Raw genomic sequence first — 19,426 nt, 5'->3', positions numbered from 1 at the left:
CAGTCCGTAGATGGATTGCTAGAGCTTGCACACTTTGTTAGCACCTTTAGGATCAACAAAACCTGCTGGTTGCATCATATACAACTTTTCTTTAAGAAAACCATTAAGGAGTGCAGTTTTGACGTCCATTTGCCAGATTTCATAATTATAAAATGCGGCAATTGCTAACATGATTCGGACTGACTTAAGCATCGCTACCGGTGAGAAGGTCTCATCGTAGTCAACCCCTTGAACTTGTCGAAAACCTTTCGTGACAAGTCGAGCTTTGTAGATGGTGACATTACCATCAGCATCTGTCTTCTTCTTGAAGATCCATTTATTCTCAATGGCTTGCCGATCATCGGGGAAGTCCACCAAAGTCCATACTTTATTCTCATACATGGATCCTATTCAGATTTTATGGCCTCAAGCCATTTATTGGAATCTGGGCTCATCATAGCTTCTTCATAGTTCGTAGGTTTGCCATGGTCTAATGACTTCCAGGACAGGATTACCGTACCACTCTGGTGTGAACGTGCTCTGTTCAACCTACGAGGTCTAGTACTAATCTGAAGTTTCATGATCATCATCATTAGCTTCCTCTCTAGTTAGTGTAGGCATCATGGGAACAGATTTCTCTGATGTGCTACTTTCCAATTTGATAGAAGGTACGATTACCTCACCAAGTTCTACTTTCCTCCCACTCACTTCTTTCGAGAGAAACTCCTTCTCTAGAAAGGTTCCATTCTTGGCAACAAAGATCTTGCCTTCGGATTTGTGGTAGTAGATGTACCCAATTGTTTCCTTAGGGTATCCTATGAAGACGCACTTCTCCGATTTGAGTTTGAGCTTATCATATTGAAGCCTTTTGACATAAGTGTCGCAACCCAAACTTTAAGAAACGACAACTTAGGTCTCTTGCCAAACCACAGTTCATACGGTGTCATCTCAACGGATTTAGACGATGCCCTATTTAACATGAATGCAACTGTCTCTAATGCATAACCCCAAAACGATAGTGGTGAATTGGTAAGAGACATCATATAATGCACCATATCTAATAAAGTACGATTATGACGTTCAGACACACCATTATGTTGTGGTGTTCGAGGTGGCGTGAGTTGTGAAACAATTACACATTGTTTTAAATGAAGGCCAAACTCGTAACTCAAATATTCGCCTCCATGATCAGATTGTAGAAACTTTATTTTCTTATTACGATGATTCTCCACTTCGCTCTGAAATTCTTTGAACTTTTTAAATGTTTCAGACTTGTGTTTCATCAAGTAGATATACCCATACCTACTCAAATCATCTGTGAAGGTCCGAAAATAACGATACCCGTCGCGTGCTTCAACACTCATTGGACCACATACATCAATATGTATTATTTCCAATAAGTCATTAGCTCGCTCCATTGTTTCGGAGAACGGAGTTTTAGTCATCTTGCCCATGAGGCATGGTTCGCAAGTATCAAATGATTCATAATCAAGTGATTCCAAAGTCCCATCTGCATGGAGTTTCTTCATGCGCTTTACACCAATATGACCTAAACAGCGGCGCCACAAGTATGTTGCACTATCATGATCAACTTTGCATCTTTTGGCATCAATATTATGAATATCTGTATCACTATGATCGTGATTCAATAAACCATTCACCTTGGGTGTATGACCATAGAAGGTTTTATTCAAGTAAACAGAACAAAAATTATTCTCTGGCTTAAATGAATAACCGTATTGCAATAAACATGATCTAATCTTGTTCATGCTCAACACAAACACCAAATAACATTTATTCAGGCTCAACACTAATCTCGAAGGTAGAGGGAGTGTGCGATGGTGATCATATCAATCTTGCAAAAACTTCCAACACACATCGTCGCCTCGCCCTTAGCTAGTCTCTGTTTATTCTGCAACTCCTGTTTCGAGTTACTAATCTTAGCAACTGAACCGGTATAAAATACCCAGGGGTTGCTATGAACACTAGTAAAGTACACATCAATAACATGTATATCAAATATACCTTTGTTCACTTTGCCATCCTTCTTATCCGCCAAGTATTTGGGGCAGTTCCGCTTCTAGTGATCATTCCCTTTGTAGTAGAATCACTTATCTTCAGGCTTAGGCCCAGCTTCGGGCTTCTTCACGGGAGTGGCAACTTGCTTGCCATTCTTCTTGAAGTTCCTTTTCTTTCCCTTGCCCTTTTTTTGAAACTAGTGGTATTGTTAACCATCAACACTTGATGCTCTTTCTTGATTTCTACCTTCGCCGATTTCAGCATTGTGAAGAGCTCGGGAATCATTTTTGTCATCCCTTGCAAATTATAGTTCATCACGAAGTTCTAGTAGCTTGGTGATAGTGACTAGAGAACTCTGTCACTCACTATATTATCTGGAAGATTAACTCCCACATGATTCAACCGATTGTAGTACTCAGACATTCTGAGCACATGCTCACATGCTGAGCTATTCTCCTCCATCTTGTAGGCAAAGTACTTCTCAGAGGTCTCATACCTCTCGGCACGGGTATGAGCCTGAAATACCAATTTCAGCTCTCGGAACATCTCATATGCTCCGTGGCGTTCAAAACGTTTTTGAAGTCCCAGTTCTAATCTACAAAACATGTCGCACTAAACTATTAAGTAGTCATCATATCGAGATTGCCAAACATTCATAACGTCTGCATGTGCTCCTGCAATAGGTCTGTCACCTAGCGGTGCATCAAGGACATAATTCCTCTATGCAGTTGAAAGTGCAATCATGCCCTTAATGATATTTTGATAAGTTGTTGACAACATACATATAGGGAACTAATCATTCTGTCAGGGGCATCTCAGGTTTTGTTCCGGAAAGATATTAGTGTGGTTCATAATTGTCATATTCAAGATACACAAAGGAAGGTGAAACAAGACACAAAGCTTTAGATCCTTCTCTGTTTCCCTTTCGTTTGAGTATAGGGATCCCACACTATTAAGAGGGAATCACGGTTCTCGCATAAGACTTGCTCAAAATCTCTTAGAAAGTGTTCCTATCTTAGCTATGCTATTTGGCCTCTGTTTTTGTCCGGACAACCAAAGGTCTCCGGACGTCCGGTACTTCCTAGTTCTTCGGGTGACCGGTGCTCTCCAAATGTCCGGTAGCATGCCACAAAACATAAATTTTCGGATTTCTGATCCTTCCGGACGTCTGGTGGTGACCGGTCATCCGGTGCCACTTCACAGAGCCACAATTAACGAAAGTCCGTCCTCTCTGGACGACCGTGCACTGGACGACTGACGCTCTCAGACATCCACTCCATGTGTGTCTTTTCTCTCAACTGCTGCATTTGACCACGGTATTCTCTGAGTGCCGGATGACCGACGCAGGTCGGACGTCCGGTCCAACTTTTTTGTCCGGACGTCTGGTACCTGTTGGACGTCCGGCGTCTGTGCAACATAAGTGACCCCCAACGACCACTTTTGCACTATGACTATAAATATCCTCTTCCCACCCCGTGGGGGAGTTGTTCAACACGGTGCAAAGATTCTAAGAACACCTTTCTCACTCACTCTTTCTTGCTTACACCAAATCCCAGTTCCCAAGAGCATTTGTGGGGATTCTTGAGTGTTGTTCCAATCAAAAGATAGATCGTCCTTCTCTCCTCCCCTGAACCAAAGGAATTCATGATTTGAGCAAGTTTTGAGCAGTTCCCTTGATCTTGTTAATCTTGGAGGTTGGAGACACCTAGGCGGTAGGAGTCATTCGGTGAGGAATCAAACCATTGTGATTTCCCCCGGAAAGTTTGTGAGGGTTTGGAGACCACCCCGAGGTCTACCACTAGTGGTTGAGAATCGCCTTTGTGTGATATCTCAAAGAGAGAATAGGGTGAGCCTTCGTGGCGTTGGTGTGCCTTCATGGTAACACCCACCTCTCTAAAGGGTGACGTAGCTTCCCTCAAAGGAAGTGAACATCGGCATACATCCTCGTCTCTCGGAGTTGCGGTTATTCCTAACCCTAACTCCCTACTTGTGGTTACTTGTCTCTTAGTCCTTACTTATCATATATTGTGCTTTTTTACTCATATACTTGCGGTACTTTCTCACCTTGCTTAGCTCTTAGTATCATACTTGCAATTGTTAGGCTCACCTTTATATTCCGCATTATTGCCTAAAATTGCTAAGTAACAATTAAAATTTATTATTGTACCTATTCACCCCCCTCTAGGTCCATCTTGATCCTTTCAATTGGTATCAGAGCTCGTGCTCTATTCTTGTGGCTTAACCGCCCTAGAGCGAGATGAACCTCGATGGGACTCCCCTTGTTGCGGATTTGAAGGATAAGAGCGCGGCTTCCACAAAAGCCAAGTCCTTTACTTCCAAGGATCTGGAATAGGCCCTTGCTAAGCAAAAGGAGGAGCATGATGCTTCTCTTGAGGCCTTGGTCTAAATGAGATTAGCCACATTAACCACGATGCTTGCACCACTTTCAGGTGGTGTGGCCTTGAGGCCAACTGTGCCTACTCCTTCAGTTGGCCAACAACCTCCTAGCAATGATCAATCTAGTGTTCCATGGCTTTATGCTAGACCTCAAGTTGAGAAACCTAAGTATAATCCTAGAGGAAAACCTACTTTGCTTGACGACAATTCTGATTTTGCTTTGTGGAGAGTTGGTATGCAGGACCATCTTAGGTACGCCAATGATGAAATGTTGGACATCCTGGAGCATGGATACTACCCTATCGACCAAGAGAATCTCACTCCAAGAGAAACTTATGACAAGCATCTCAATGACACCTCAATCATGTGCATAAGAAAAGGAATGAATGATAAGCAAAGGAGACCTTACATACACATCACAAGTGCCAAGGAATTATGGGACAACACTGTAAGGACCAATACCGGTACCTCCACTCTCCAGCTTGCTTAGTATGAAATTGCCAAGGGTCAATTGCAAAACTTCTATATGAAAAAAGGTGAATCCCCCAAGCAGCACCTTGAGCGTCTCATGGCTCTCACCACCGACATTGAGTCCGGTGATTGTGACAAGACACAAGATGGATTCAACTTGACTAAGTGGTTTCTCGTGGACAAGTTACTTCATGCTCTTGCTCCATATCATCACCAAATGGTGTTGGACATAAGAAAACATCATGAATTCAAGGAAATGACTCCAGATGAGATCATATCCACTTTCCAACTATTCAAAGAGTTGAAGGCAAATGCTACAAAACATCTTACCATGCATGGTACCTCAACATCAAACGCCAATCTTGCTTTGAAGGCCAAGTATGTATGTGAGGAAGAGCAAAATGAAGAAGAAGAAGAAGAAGATGGTGATGAGATTGACTCCAATGAGAGCCCTTCATATGAAGACATTGCCCTCTTCGTCAAGAAGTTTAGCGCGGGAAAATTCAAAGGAAGATTCCAGAAGAAGAAAGTGAGAAAATGCTACAGCTGTGAAGAAACCAACCACTTCTCCAACGATTGCCCTTATGAGAAGAGAGAAGATAAACCAAGGTTTCCCAGGACATTTCCCAAGAAGAAGTTGCCAAATCCTTTGAACTCCAAGCTCAAGAAGAGACATGGGAAAGCAATGGTTGCTCATGAAGAATCCGATCCGGATGATGTTGGTTGTGTTACCGGAGTAGCTCAAGATTCTCAAAACACCTTGAGGCTAGTCAGCAAGAGTGGTGATGTTGTCACCTACAACTATATGAAAGACTACAAGGGCAACGCTCACAGGTGCCTAATGGCAAAGGCCGCGGTAGAAGATGGAGAGGACCAAAAATCTCTTGACAAGGTCAAGGTAACCCCACGGTCAAATCCTCCTCTTTTCACTCCTTCTATTCCTTGTGATGAGTATATTGATGCGGAGGATAATTATGATGATGATGATGATGATGATATAGATGATCCTATGATTGCTAAACTAAATAAGTTCATGTGCTCCCTCAAATGAAGGAAGCTCACTATGTTTCGTATGCTTATGGAGATGGTGAGTAAGCACACCATCACCATTAAGGAACTCGAAACCCTCATCACCGAGGAAAAGGAAAAATATGAAATCCTTGAATGTAAAGTACAATATGAGGAAGCACGAAATGATGAACTATGCTTGAAAATTGGTGCAATATGAGGAAGCACACCATCACCATTATCGACATGATGAAATATGGAGATCGTGTGTGTATGATGCGGCTTGAACTACGTCGGTATTTCCCCAAAGAGGAAGGGATGATGCAGCACAGCTACGGTAGGTATTTCCCTCAGTGATGAGACCAAGGTTATCAAACCAGTAGAAGAACCACGCAACACCACGTAAACAACTCCTACACACAAAGAACAAATACTTGCAACCCGACGTAAGAGAGGGGTCGTCAATCCTTCATGGGTAAAAAGATAGGTAAAATTGTAGTAGATTAGATAAATAGATCTCGCGGGAATGCGAGATGAAATAAATAAATAAATAAAAATGCAGCAAGGTATTTTTGTATTATTGGATTAATAGATCTGAAAATAAAAGCAAATAAAAATAGATCGTGAAGGCAAATATAATAAAGAAGAGACCCGGGGGCCGTAGATTTCACTAGTGGCTTCTCTCGAGAAAAATAGCATACGGTGGGTAAACGAATGATCTATTTACATAGGAATAGACCCCATCTTGTTATCCTTAATAGCAATGATACATACGTGTCAGTTCCCCTTCTGTCACTGGGATCAAGCACCGTAAGATCGAACCCATCACAAAGCACCTCTTCCCATGGCAAGAAAAATCGATCTAGTCGGCCTAACTAACCAAAGATTCGAAGAAGAAATACGAGGCTATAAGTAATCACGCATATAAGATATCAAAAGACTCAAATAAATTTCATGGATAAAAGCATAGATCTGATCATAAACTCAAAGTTCATCGGATCCCAACAAACACACCGCAAAAAGAGTTACATCAAATAGATCTCCAAGAGACCATTGTATTGAGAATCAAAAGAGAACTATGGACCCGTAGGTCTACAATGAACTACTCACGCATCATCGGAGAGGCACCGATTAGGATGATGAACCCCTCTGTGATGGTGTCTAGATTGGATCTGTGGTTTCTGGAACTTGCGGTGGCTGGAATTGATTTTCGTCGACTCCCCTATGGTTTCTGGAATATTGGGGGTATTTATAGAGCAAAGAGGCGGTGCGGGAGGCCACCGAGGTGGGCACAACCCACCTGGGCGCGCCTGGGCCCCCAGGCGCACCTTAGTGGGTTGTGCTTGAAGGAAATATGTCCTAGAGCCAATAATAAAGTTGTTATTTATATTTCCTTATATCATGATAAATGTTTATTATTCATGTTAGAATTGTATTAACTGGAAACTTGATACATGTGTGAATACATAGACAAAACATAGTGTCCCTAGTATGCCTCTACATGACTAGCTCTTTAATCAAAGATGGTTAAGTTTCCTAACCATAGACATGTGTTGTCATTTTATGAACGGGATCACATCATTAGGAGAATGATGTGATGGAAAAGACCCATCCGTTAGCTTAGCATAATGATCGTTAAGTTTTATTGCTATTGCCTTCTTCATGACTTATTCATGTTCCTTTGACCACTACACCACGGTTGAGTTTTGGTGACACATCAATCTGTGGGCATATGGTACCTTTGCCGACAGATAATTTGCCGCTAACACATATGCTGACAGAAGATAAAACAGTCAGATGACTTGCTGTGGGCAAAGGTATTGCCGACAGAAGTTTACTTGCCGACACTTTTTTGGTCGGCATACACCCTACCTACGCCGACAGATGATATGTCAATGTACACCCTACATACGCCGACACATGATCTGTTTGTTTACACCTACCTATGCCGACAGATGGTAAGACAACATACACCCTACCTATGCTGACACTTAGTCTGTCCAAATAGGTCTTTAGCATTGCCGACACTTAGTCTGTCTAAAAAGGTCTTTGGCATTGCCAACACATAGTTTGTCTGGCTACAATGTAGTTATGCCGACACTTTCTCCAATGGAATGTTTTTGCCGACATATAAATTGTTGGTGAGATGGTATACTACCAGAACTACAATTGGCTATTGCTCCGATTCAATTGTTATACAATGTTCACCTCTTATCCACACACAAGATCAAGAACACATATTGCACAATCATTGATCACAGATTCAAACTCAAGTCAACCTTGACAAAGCAAAGTTTGGCCATCTTGGCAAACATCTAGAAAACACAAGTCACATAAAAGGACCCTTATTTGATGGTCTAAAAGAGTTCAAACACTAAATGGTCCAAACACTTAAGTCACATCCACGGGATTTCTACTCCATATCACTTGAACACCAAATGGTCCAGAACACACATAAGATTCATGATTACAATTAAGTTGGCTGATCCAAAATACTGCAGTCAACCAAATGCTCCATAACACTCCAAAGTCATCACATCCATGAATACTAGGTGGCTGATTACCTGAAAATATTACACAAGAATTTGGTAGAAAGTGCAGTCAGCTCGAGTTATTCGAAGCTCATAGGGAGATTGGCAGCCAAGAGAAGCACAAGAGTATTCATGACATATGCCCAGAACACATATAACATAGTTCTGCCATATGTGATGTAAAATATTTTTAAAATGCTGAAAGGAATCATCATGCAGACATATCTACATATACATAGAGTAAGCATTTCTCCATGGCAGGCATATCTACAGATTCTATTCAACCTCTTACATGGAAGAAACTGTAGTGGGATCAGCCAGTGTAAAGTTGTATTTGTTCTAATACGAAGTTAGCTCAAATATGGAGGCTATGGGTCAAATTCTCATATGTCCCAACTGAATGGGACTACAAACATGTGATTGTTACTCATGTGTACATATGAGGAATATGTGTGGGTGACCCATAACCATTTTACCTACTTCAAAGTTCAAAAATAATTGTGTTTGCACGTTATCTGATGAAGTAGAACTAATATGTACAACTTCAGACCAAAAAACTGTAGGATGTGCAATTTAGTTTATGCCACTAGTCATCAACCCTACACAGGCTAGCTACCATCGTTTTCATGAATGTGTTAGTATATACTTAGAAATTACAGAATTTAGAAATATTTTAGTAGCATACAACTGAGATGATACTCATGGCATTGTTGTTTAATGATGAAAACTGAACGAACATTATTTGTACGCACCGGCTAATGTGGTGCATCCACTTAGGTTGCGTGCACCATGCGATCAAGGTTTATTTCTCCCGTGCAAAAAAGAAATAGTTGGCATGTCTCTAAGTATACCTTCGTTTGATGGCATAAATCATAACTTCTATATCCAGTGCAATGATTTAATTAACTATTTTCAATATCTCATGGCTCAAAAGGACCTCAGAAAATAAATTATGATCAAGTTGATTCTTTAATATAGTTAGTCCTACTATGTTAATATGTGAAAACTGATGAAAAGACTCCAGGATAAACTCATTTTTATCAAACAATAACCTTTTTTCAAAATATAAACAGTAAACAATTATAGATTTATTCCAAGACACTTTCAATTTTTTTTCAGTTTGGTTATATCAATATAACTGAGCAAGTCAATAGAAACTAATGAAACTTGTAAACCCAAACAAATAGGGTATTATAAATTGAACACCAATAAAAAATAGAGGATACTAAAGTTCCTAAATTAGTACTCCCTCCGTCCCAAAATAAGTGACTCAACTTTGTACAAAATAAGTGACTCAACTTAGTACTAACTTTGTACTAGAGCTAGTACAAAGTTGAGTCACTTATTTTGGGACGGAGGGAGTACATCACAACGGTAAAGTAAATGTTGTTATAAAAATAGTATCTTGCTTTCACGCACACTGCCATAGTAATGCTACAACTACATGTCGCACATACCTTTGTTACCTGTTGCCGTTGGCATTGAAAATATGTGACTGAATTGAAGTATTATTTAGAAGACCACATATAAAGGACAGACCCAGTGCATAGAAGCTCCCACACAAGGTGGGGTCTGGGGAGGGATTATAGGAACCTAGTCTTACCCCTGCAAAGTGCAATGCAGAGAGGCTGGTTCGAACCCAGGACCTCTTGGCACAAGTGGGGAGGACTTCACCACTGCGCCAGGCCTGCCCTCTATTTAGAAGACCACATATACATAGAGTAAACTAGAAAGAGGAAATTTTAATACAAGTAAAGAAAATTAAACATGGTTTACAATTTATCACCCTTGAGATCAAACTTACAAATCTGAATTAGATGCATCATAATAATTGGAAATATTTATCACATCTGCCGGTAACTGAAAAACTTAAACACATTACTCATTAAAGTTGTAGCTGCAAAACCAAAATGTCAAAAATAATATTAACTCCTTCCCAATTTACTTGTTTTAGATAGTGTTGGATTCATCAGTATCTAGAAAAATTGAAGATAAGTAATTCGGGACAGATGGAGTACAAACATTTTATTTAGACAGCTACTAAAAAGTAAGGATTATTGAAAGTTTGTTTATCAAAAGTTGTAGGACGACGCAAACCCCACTATACAGACTCACCGGTTAATAAAAGAAGATAGAGATACACACATTCATGCCCAGATGTGAAGCGCAACACATCAGTCTTGCTAGGAACGCACCAATCAAACTAGCTTCAGCCGTCAGGCCTGTCTGCAACCATATGGGAACAAAGAAAAAAGTGAAGATTCAATGATAAGCACCGGAGTCTATGGAGAACTATTATGGGAAGAACAAAGTAAATGGGTCTGGATCTGTTATCTCACTATGCGCAAAGCGCTTGCATGTCATCCTTTCCCAAACACCACCGATCTGTTCTTTTTCCCTCGCAAGAGACGCATGACGGACGCTGATGAAAAGTTCATAGATTATGGTAGACAGATTAGTTGAGCAAGATCAATTTAGTAGGATCTTGGGTGGTGTCGCTTAAGCAGAGAAACTGGTCGAGCCTCAAGCGACATAGCACACGGCCGGGGGAGATTTTTACCGCTATGTATGTACTGGTAGCGCACATGAAGAAGGCGGGTTCAGGTTATTTCCAATCATACCACTTTATCCAAGGGCTACTAATTTGTCCACCATAATCTATGAATTTTATCCAAGGGCTACGAGAAAAGTGGTACTCTAGATTTTTTACTAATTCTAGCAATATCATCTGTATAGCTGGTTACACATGCAATCTAGACCGACATTTCAGAAACTTGCAATCTTATAATTCAGAAATTTGAAGTAACCCATCCCTGTAGTCATCGATCTGACCAACAAATTAGAAACTGAAATAAAATAAGGTTGGATTGTGCACTTCTCAGTAGCACCACAGATCCAACAAGTAACCTTCGTAATGCCACAGCCTAATCTTAAACAAAGGGACTGACTAACTAAGCAGGGATCAGTTTAGGTTCAGACTAATGACATGTTCAATCACTCCAACGTAGCTACCAACAATACAGCTCACAAGTTGAAGCAAACTAGCAGGTCGATCTATGAGAGACACAGGATGTTGCTCGTGTTTGGAAGAACAACTGCGGATGCCATCATCGACCCTTTACCTAGCAAAGAACAGTTCATCTGGCCTGCGTACATGAAGGAGGGAGAGAGCCGACAGCTATTCTGAGGACGACCAGCGACCAGGCGTGTGGCACCTAGCACATGACGGGGAACGCACCTCGAAGGCCACCGGCTGCCCACCAATGAAACGGGCCTGCGGCTGATAGATCTGGACAAGGGTCTTTGCGGGAGAGAAAAGGGGCGGCGGTGGCAGAAGCAGGGGCCGGGGATGTGGAGCTCGAGGTCGGGGGATGTGGTCGAGGGCGGGGGTTAGGGCGGCGGGCGGACGGAGGTCGGCGTCGGAGCTATCACCGCCGGCGGCAGGGACGGGGGGTGGCGCGAGAGGGTGGCGGCGGAGGAGATGTGGGGATGAAGCTGGTGTTATTTGGGTTGGGTCTCAGATTCAGGGATAACAGGCCAGCCTGGGTCAAATTTGGGCCGCACGTAGCCGATATTTCCCCGGTCGCGCGCCTAAATCAGCCGCTAAAATTTTCAAGGTCTCGTTCATTGACACGTGTACACCTACGCCAGCACTTAATCTGCTTCCATACACCCTACCTATGCCGACATATTTGATGTCCCTAAGCACATACCTACGCCGACAGAAAATATGTCAGGGCCCACAGATAGACCGACAGATAAGATGCTGCTAAGTACTTGCCGACTGATACGTCGTCCCTACGTGGCTGCCGACACATAGTTTGTCCACATTGTCATACCTTTCCCGACACATGATCTGAGGACAAAGCTTAAGAGCTACGCCGACAGATATCATATAGAGATTGGTCGACCTTTACCCACACAAGTGTGTCACCTAAGCTCTACCGTGGTGTAGTGGACTATGAGATTATGCAACTCCCGAATATCGGAAGAACGCCTTGTGTGCTATCAAACGTCACAATGTAACTGGGCGATTATAAAGATGCTCTAGAGGTGTCTCCAAAGGTGTTTGTTGGGTTGGCATATATCGAGATTAGGATTTGTCACTCCGAGTACCAGAGAGGTATCTCTGGCCCTCTCGGTAATGCACATCACTATAAGCCTTGCAAGCAATGTAACTAATGAGTTAGTTGCGAAATGATGCATTACAGAACGAGTAAAGAGACTTGCCGATAATGAGATTGAACTAGGTATGATAATACCCACGATCGAATCTCGGGCAAGTAACATACCGATGACAAAGGGAATAATGTATGTTGTCATTCGGTTTGACCGATAAAGATTTTCGAAGAATATGTAGGAACCAATATGAGCATATAGGTTTCGTTGTTGGTTATTGACAGGAGAAGTGTCTCGGTCATGTCTACATAGTTCTCGAACCTGTAGGGTCTGCACGCTTAATGTTCGATGACGATTTGTATTATGAGTTATGTGTTTTGGTGACCGAAGTTTGTTCGGAGTCCTGAATGAGATCACATACATGACGAGGAGTCTCGAAATGGTCGAGAGGTAAAGATTGATATATTGGAAGATGGTATTCGGACACCAGAATGGTTTCGAGTGGTTCGGGTATTTTTTCCGGAGTACCGAGGGGTTACCGGAAACCCCTCGGGGAAGTCATGGGCCTCATGGGCCATGGGAGAGAGAGGGGACAACCCACAAGGGGTGGTGATGTCTAATACACAACTTCTTCTTGTAGACGTTGTTGGGATTCCAAGTGCAGAGGTTTGTAGGACAGTAGCAAATTTCCCTCAAGTGGATGACCTAAGGTTTATCAATCCGTGGGAGGCGTAGGATGAAGATGGTGTCTCTCAAACAACCCTGCAACCAAATAGCAAAGAGTCTCTTGTGTCCTCAACACACCCAATACAATGGTAAATTGTGTAGGTGCACTAGTTCGGCGAAGAGATGGTGATACAAGTGCAACATGGATGGTAGATATAGGTTTTTGTAATCTGAAAATACAAAAAACAGCAAGGTAACTAATGATAAAAGTGAGCGAAAATGGTATCGCAATGCGTTGAAACAAGGCCTAGGGTTCATACTTTCACTAGTCCAAGTTCTCTCAACAATAATAACATAATTGGATCATATAACTATCCCTCAACATGCAACAAAGAGTCACTCCAAAGTCACTAATAGCGAAGAACAAACGAAGAGATTATTGTAGGGTATGAAACCACCTCAAAGTTATCCTTTCTGATCGATCTATTCAAGAGTCCGTAGTAAAATAACATGAAACTATTCTTTCCGTTCAATCTATCCTAGAGTTCATACTAGAATAACACCTTAAGACACAAATCAACCAAAACCCTAATGTCACCTAGATACTCCATTGTCACCTCAAGTATCCGTGGGTATGATTATATGATATGCATCACACAATATCAGATTCATCTATTCAACCAACACAAAGAACTTCAAAGAGTGCCCCAAATTTTCTACCGGAGAGTCAAGACGAAAACGTGTTCCAACCCCTATGCATAAGTTCACGAGGTCACGAAACTCGCAAGTTGATCACCAAGACATACATCAAGCGGATCACATGAATATCCCATTGTCACCACAGATAAGCACATGCAAGACTGTTGGGGAACGCAGTAATTTCAAAATTTTCCTACGCACACGCAAGATCATGGTGATGCATAGCAACGAGAGGGGAGAGTATTGTCTACGCACCCTCGTAGACCGTAAGCGGAAGCGTTGTGACAACGCGGTTGATGTAGTCGTACGTCTTCACGATCGACCGATCTAGCACCGAAGGTACGACACCTCTGCGATCTGCACACGTTCAGCTCGGTGACGTCCCGCGAACTCACAATCTAGTAGAGCTTCAAGGGAGAGTTTCGTCAGCACGACGGCATGATGACGGTGATGATGTTGCTACCGAAACAGGGCTTCGCCTAAGCATCACTATGATATAACCGAGGTGGATTATGGTGGAGAGGGGCACAACACACGGCTAAAAGATCAATGATCAACTTGTGTGTCCATGGGGTGCCCCCTCCCCCGTATCTAAAGGAGTGGACGAGGGGGAGGGCCGGCCCTCTCTATGGCGCGCCCTAGGGGAGTCCTACTCCATCCGGGGGTAGGATTCCCCCCTTCCAAGTAGGACTAGGAGAGGAAGGAAGGAGGAGAAAGGGAGGAAGGAAAGGGGGGCCGACCCCCCTCCCAATTCGGATTGGGCTTGGGGGGGGCGCCTCCCTCTTTTCCCTTCCCTCTCCTCTATTCCACTAAGGCCCAATAAGGCCCATATACTCCCTCGGAGGTTCCGGTAACCTCCTGGTACTCCGGAAAAATGCCCGAACCACTCGGAACCATTCCGATGTCCAAATATAGGCTTCCAATATATTTATCTTTACGTATCGACCATTCCGAGACTCCACGTCATGTCCGTAATAAAATCCGGGACTCTGAACTACCTTCGGTACATCTAAACACATAAACTTGTAATACCGATCGTCACCGAACATTAAGTGTGCGGACCCTACGGGTTCGAGAACTATGTAGACATGACCGAGACATGTCTCCGGTAATAACCAATAGCGGAACCTGGATGCTCATATTGGCTCCTACATATTCTACGAAGATCTTTATCGGTCAAACCGCATAACAGTATACGTTGTTCCCTTTGTCATTGGTATGTTACTTGCCCGAGATTCAATCGTTGGTATCTCAATACCCAGTTCAATATCGTTACCGGCAAGTCTCTTTACTCATTCCGTAATGCTACATCATGTAACTAACTCATTAGCTACATTGCTTGCAAGGCTTATAGTGATGTACATTACCGAGGGCCTAGAGATACCTCTCCGACAATCGGAGTGACAAATCCTAATCTTGATCCATGCCAACTCAATAAACACCATCGGAGACACATGTAGAGCACCTTTATAATCACCCAGTTACGTTGTGACGTTTGGTAGCACACAAAGCGTTCCTCCGGTATTCGGGAATTGCATGATCTCATAGTCATAGGAACATGTATAGTTATGGAGAAAGCAATAGCAACAAACTAAATGATCATCGTGCTAAGCTAACGGCTGGGCCAAGTCAATCACGTCATTCTCTAATGATGTGATCCCGTTAATCAAATGACAACTCATGTCTATGGTTAGGAAACATAACCATCATTGATTCAACGAGCTAGTCAAGTAGAGGCAAACTAGTGACACTTTGTTTGTCTATGTATTCACACATGTACTAAGTTTCCGGTTAATACAATTCTAGCATGAATAATAAAAATTTATCATGATATAAGGAAATATAAATAACAACTTTATTATAGCCTCTAGGTCATATTTACTTCAGTCTCCCACTTGCACTAGAGTCAATAATCTAGATTACATTGTAATGATTCTAACACCCATGGAGTCTTGGTGCTGATCATGTTTTGCTCGTGAGAGAGGCTTAGTCAACGGTTCTGCAACATTCAGATCTGTATGTATCTTGCAAATCTCTATGTCTCCCTCCTTGACTTGATCGCGGATGGAATTGAAGCATCTCTTGATGTGCTTGGTTCTCTTGTGAAATATGGATTCCTTTGCCAAGGCAATTACTCCAGTATTGTCACAAAAGATTTTCATTGGACCCGATGCACTAGGTATGACACCTAGATCGGATGTGAACTCCTTCATCCAGACTCCTTCATTTGCTGCTTCCGAAGCAACTATGTATTCTGCTTCACACGTAGATCCCGCCACGACGCTCTGCTTGGAACTGCACCAACTGACAGCTCCACCATTTAATAAAAACACGTATCAGGTTTGTGACTTAGAGTCATCCGGGTCAGTGTCAAAGCTTGTATCGACGTAACCATTTACGACGAGCTCTTTGTCACCTCCATATACGAGAAACATATCCTTAGTCCTTTTCAGGTGTTTCAGGATGTTCTTGACCGCTGTCCAGTGATCCACTCCTGGATTACTTTGGTACCTCCCTGCTAAACTTATAGCAAGGCACACATCATGTCTGGTACACATCATTGCATACATGATAGAGCCTATGGCTGAAGCATAGGGAACACCTTTCATTTTCTCTCTATCTTCTGTAGTGGTCGGGCATTGAGTCTGACTCAACTTCACACCTCGTAATACAGGCAAGAACCCTTTCTTTGCCTGATCCATTTTGAACTTCTTCAAAACTTTATCAAGGTATGTGCTTTGTGAAAGTCCAATTAAGCATCTTGATCTATCTCTATAGATCTTGATGCCCAATATATAAGCAGCTTCACCAAGGTCTTTCATTGAAAAATTCTTATTCAAGTATCCTTTTATGCTATTCAGAAATTCAGTATCATTTCCAATCAACAATATGTCATCTACATATAGTATCATAAATGCTACGGAGCTCCCACTCACTTTCTTGTAAATACAGGCTTCTCCAAAAGTCTATATAAAACCATATGCTTTAATCACACTATCAAAGCGTATATTCCAACTCCGAGAGGCTTGCACCAGTCCATAAATGGATCGCTGGAGCTTGCACTAGCGCCTTTTGGATCGACAAAACCTTCTTATTGCATCATATACAGCTCTTCTTTAAGATATCCATTAAGGAATGCAGTTTTGACATCCATTTGCCAAATTTCATAATCATAAAATGCGGAAATTGCTAACACGATTCGGACGGACTTAAGCATCGCTATGGGTGAGAAGGTCTCATCATAGTCAAATCCTTGAACTTGTCGAAAACCTTTCGCAACAAGTCGAGCTTTGTAGACAGTAACATTACCGTCAGCGTCAGTCTTCTTCTTGAAGATCCATTTATTCTCTATGGCCTGCCGATCATCGGGCAAGTCAACCAAAGTCCATACTTTGTTCTCATACACGGATCCCATCTCAGATTTCATGGCTTCAAGCCATTTTGCGGAATCTGGGCTCATCATCGCTTCCTCATAGTTCGTAGGTTCATCATGGTCAAGTAACATGACTTACAGAACAGGATTACCGTACCACTCTGGTGCGGATCTTACTCTGGTTGACCTACGAGGTTCAGTAGTGACTTGATCAGAAGTTTCATGATCATCATCATTAGCTTCCTCACTTACTGACGTAGGAATCACTAGAACTGGTTTTAGTGATGAACTACTTTCCAATAAGGGAGAAGGTACAATTACCTCATCAAGTTATACTTTCCTCCCACTCACTTCTTTCGAGAGAAACTCCTTCTCTAGAAAGGATCCATTCTTAGCAACGAATATCTTGCCTTCGGATCTGTGATAGAAGGTGTACCCAACAATCTCCTTTGGGTATCCTATGAAGACACATTTCTCCGATTTGGGTTCGAGCTTATCAGGTTGAAGCTTTTTCACATAAGCATCGCAGCCCCAAATTTTAAGAAACAACAACTTGGGTTTCTTGCCAAACCACAGTTCATAAGGTGTCGTCTCAACGGATTTAGATGGTGCCCTATTTAACATGAATGCATCTGTATCTAAAGCGTAACCCCAAAACAATAGTGGTAAATCAGTGAGAGACGTCATAGATCGCACCATATCTAGTAAAGTACGATTACAATATTCGGACACACCATTACGCTGTGGTGTTCCAGGTGGCGTGAGTTGCGAAACTATTCCTCATTGTTTCAAATAAAGTCCAAACTCATAACTCAAATATTCGCCTCCACGATCAAATCGTAGAAACTTGATTTTCTTGTTACGATGATTTTCCACTTCACTCTAAAATTCTTTGAACTTTTCAAATGTTTCAGACTTATGTTTCATCAAGTAGATATACCCATATATGCTCAAATCATCTGTGAAGGTGAGAAAATAACGATATCCGCCGCGACCTTCAATGTTCATTGGACCACATACATCAGTATGTATGATTTCCAATAACTCTATTGCTCACTCCATTGTTCCGGAGAACGGAGTTTTAGTCATCTTGCCCATGAGGCATGGTTCACAAGTACCAAGTGATTCATAATCAAGTGATTCCAAAAGTCCATCAGAATGGAGTCTCTTCATGCGCTTTACACCAATATGACCTAAACGGCAGTGCCACAAATAAGTTGCACTATCATTATCAACTCTGCATCTTTTGGCTTCAATACTATGAACATGTGTATCACTACTGTCAAGATTTAGTAAGAATAGACCACTCATCAGGGGTAAGTGACCATAAAAGATATTACTCATATAAATAGAACAACCATTATTCTCTGATTTAAATGAATAACTGTCTCGCATCAAACAAGATCCAGATATAATGTTCATGCTCAACGCTGGCACCAAATAACAATTATTTAGGTATAAAACTAATCCTGAAGGTAGATGTAGAGGTAGCGTACCGATGGCGATCACATCAACTTTGGAACCATTTCCCACGCGCATAGTCACCTCGTCCTTAGCCAAGCTTCGCTTAATCCGTAGCCCCTGTTTCGAGTTGCGAATGTTAGCAACTAAACCAGTATCGAATACCCAGGCACTACTGCGAGCATTAGTAAGGTACACATCAATAACATGTATATCAAATATACCTTTCACTTTGCCATCCTTCTTCTCTGCCAAATACTTGGGGCAGTTCCGCTTCCAGTGACCAGTTCCTTTGCAGTAGAAGCACTCAGTCTCAGGCTTAGGTCCAGACTTGGGTTTCTTCACTTGAGCAACAACTTGCTTGCAGTTCTTCTTGAAGTTCCCCTTCTCCCCTTTACCCTTTTTCTTGAAACTGGTGGTCTTGTTGACCATCAACACTTGATGCTCCTTCTTGATTTCTACCTCCGTAGCCTTTAGCATTGCGAAGAGCTCGGGAATCGTCTTATCCGTCCCTTGCATATTATAGTTCATTACGAAGCTCTTGTAGCTTGGTGGCAGTGATTGAAGAACTCTGTCAATGACACTATCATCAGGAAGATTAACTTCCAGTTGAGTCGAGTGGTTGTGGTACCCAGACATTCTGAGTATATGTTCAGTAACAGAACTATTCTCCTCCATCTTGTAGCTGTAAACTTATTGGAGA

General features: G+C 42.1%; 1 long non-coding RNA gene across 2 annotated transcripts; it reads right to left on the bottom strand.

The window, feature by feature from the left end:
- Positions 1–8,114: 8,114 nt before the first annotated feature.
- Positions 8,115–11,952, bottom strand: LOC119300750. 2 transcript variants are annotated; one of them, XR_005146706.1, is made up of 3 exons: positions 10,745–11,952; positions 10,521–10,631; positions 8,115–8,438 (listed from the first exon to the last, which is right to left on the bottom strand). It is a non-coding gene; the product is annotated as an uncharacterized LOC119300750 (long non-coding RNA). The 2 variants fall into 2 exon arrangements; XR_005146705.1 differs by having other exon boundaries at positions 8,115–10,631.
- Positions 11,953–19,426: the final 7,474 nt, after the last annotated feature.

Source organism: Triticum dicoccoides, chromosome 5A (assembly GCF_002162155.2).
Source record: "Triticum dicoccoides isolate Atlit2015 ecotype Zavitan chromosome 5A, WEW_v2.0, whole genome shotgun sequence".
Taxonomy (NCBI): Eukaryota; Viridiplantae; Streptophyta; class Magnoliopsida; order Poales; family Poaceae; genus Triticum; species Triticum dicoccoides.
Note: the sequence above shows the minus strand (reverse complement) of the source record. Positions and strands in the feature narration are given on the sequence as shown.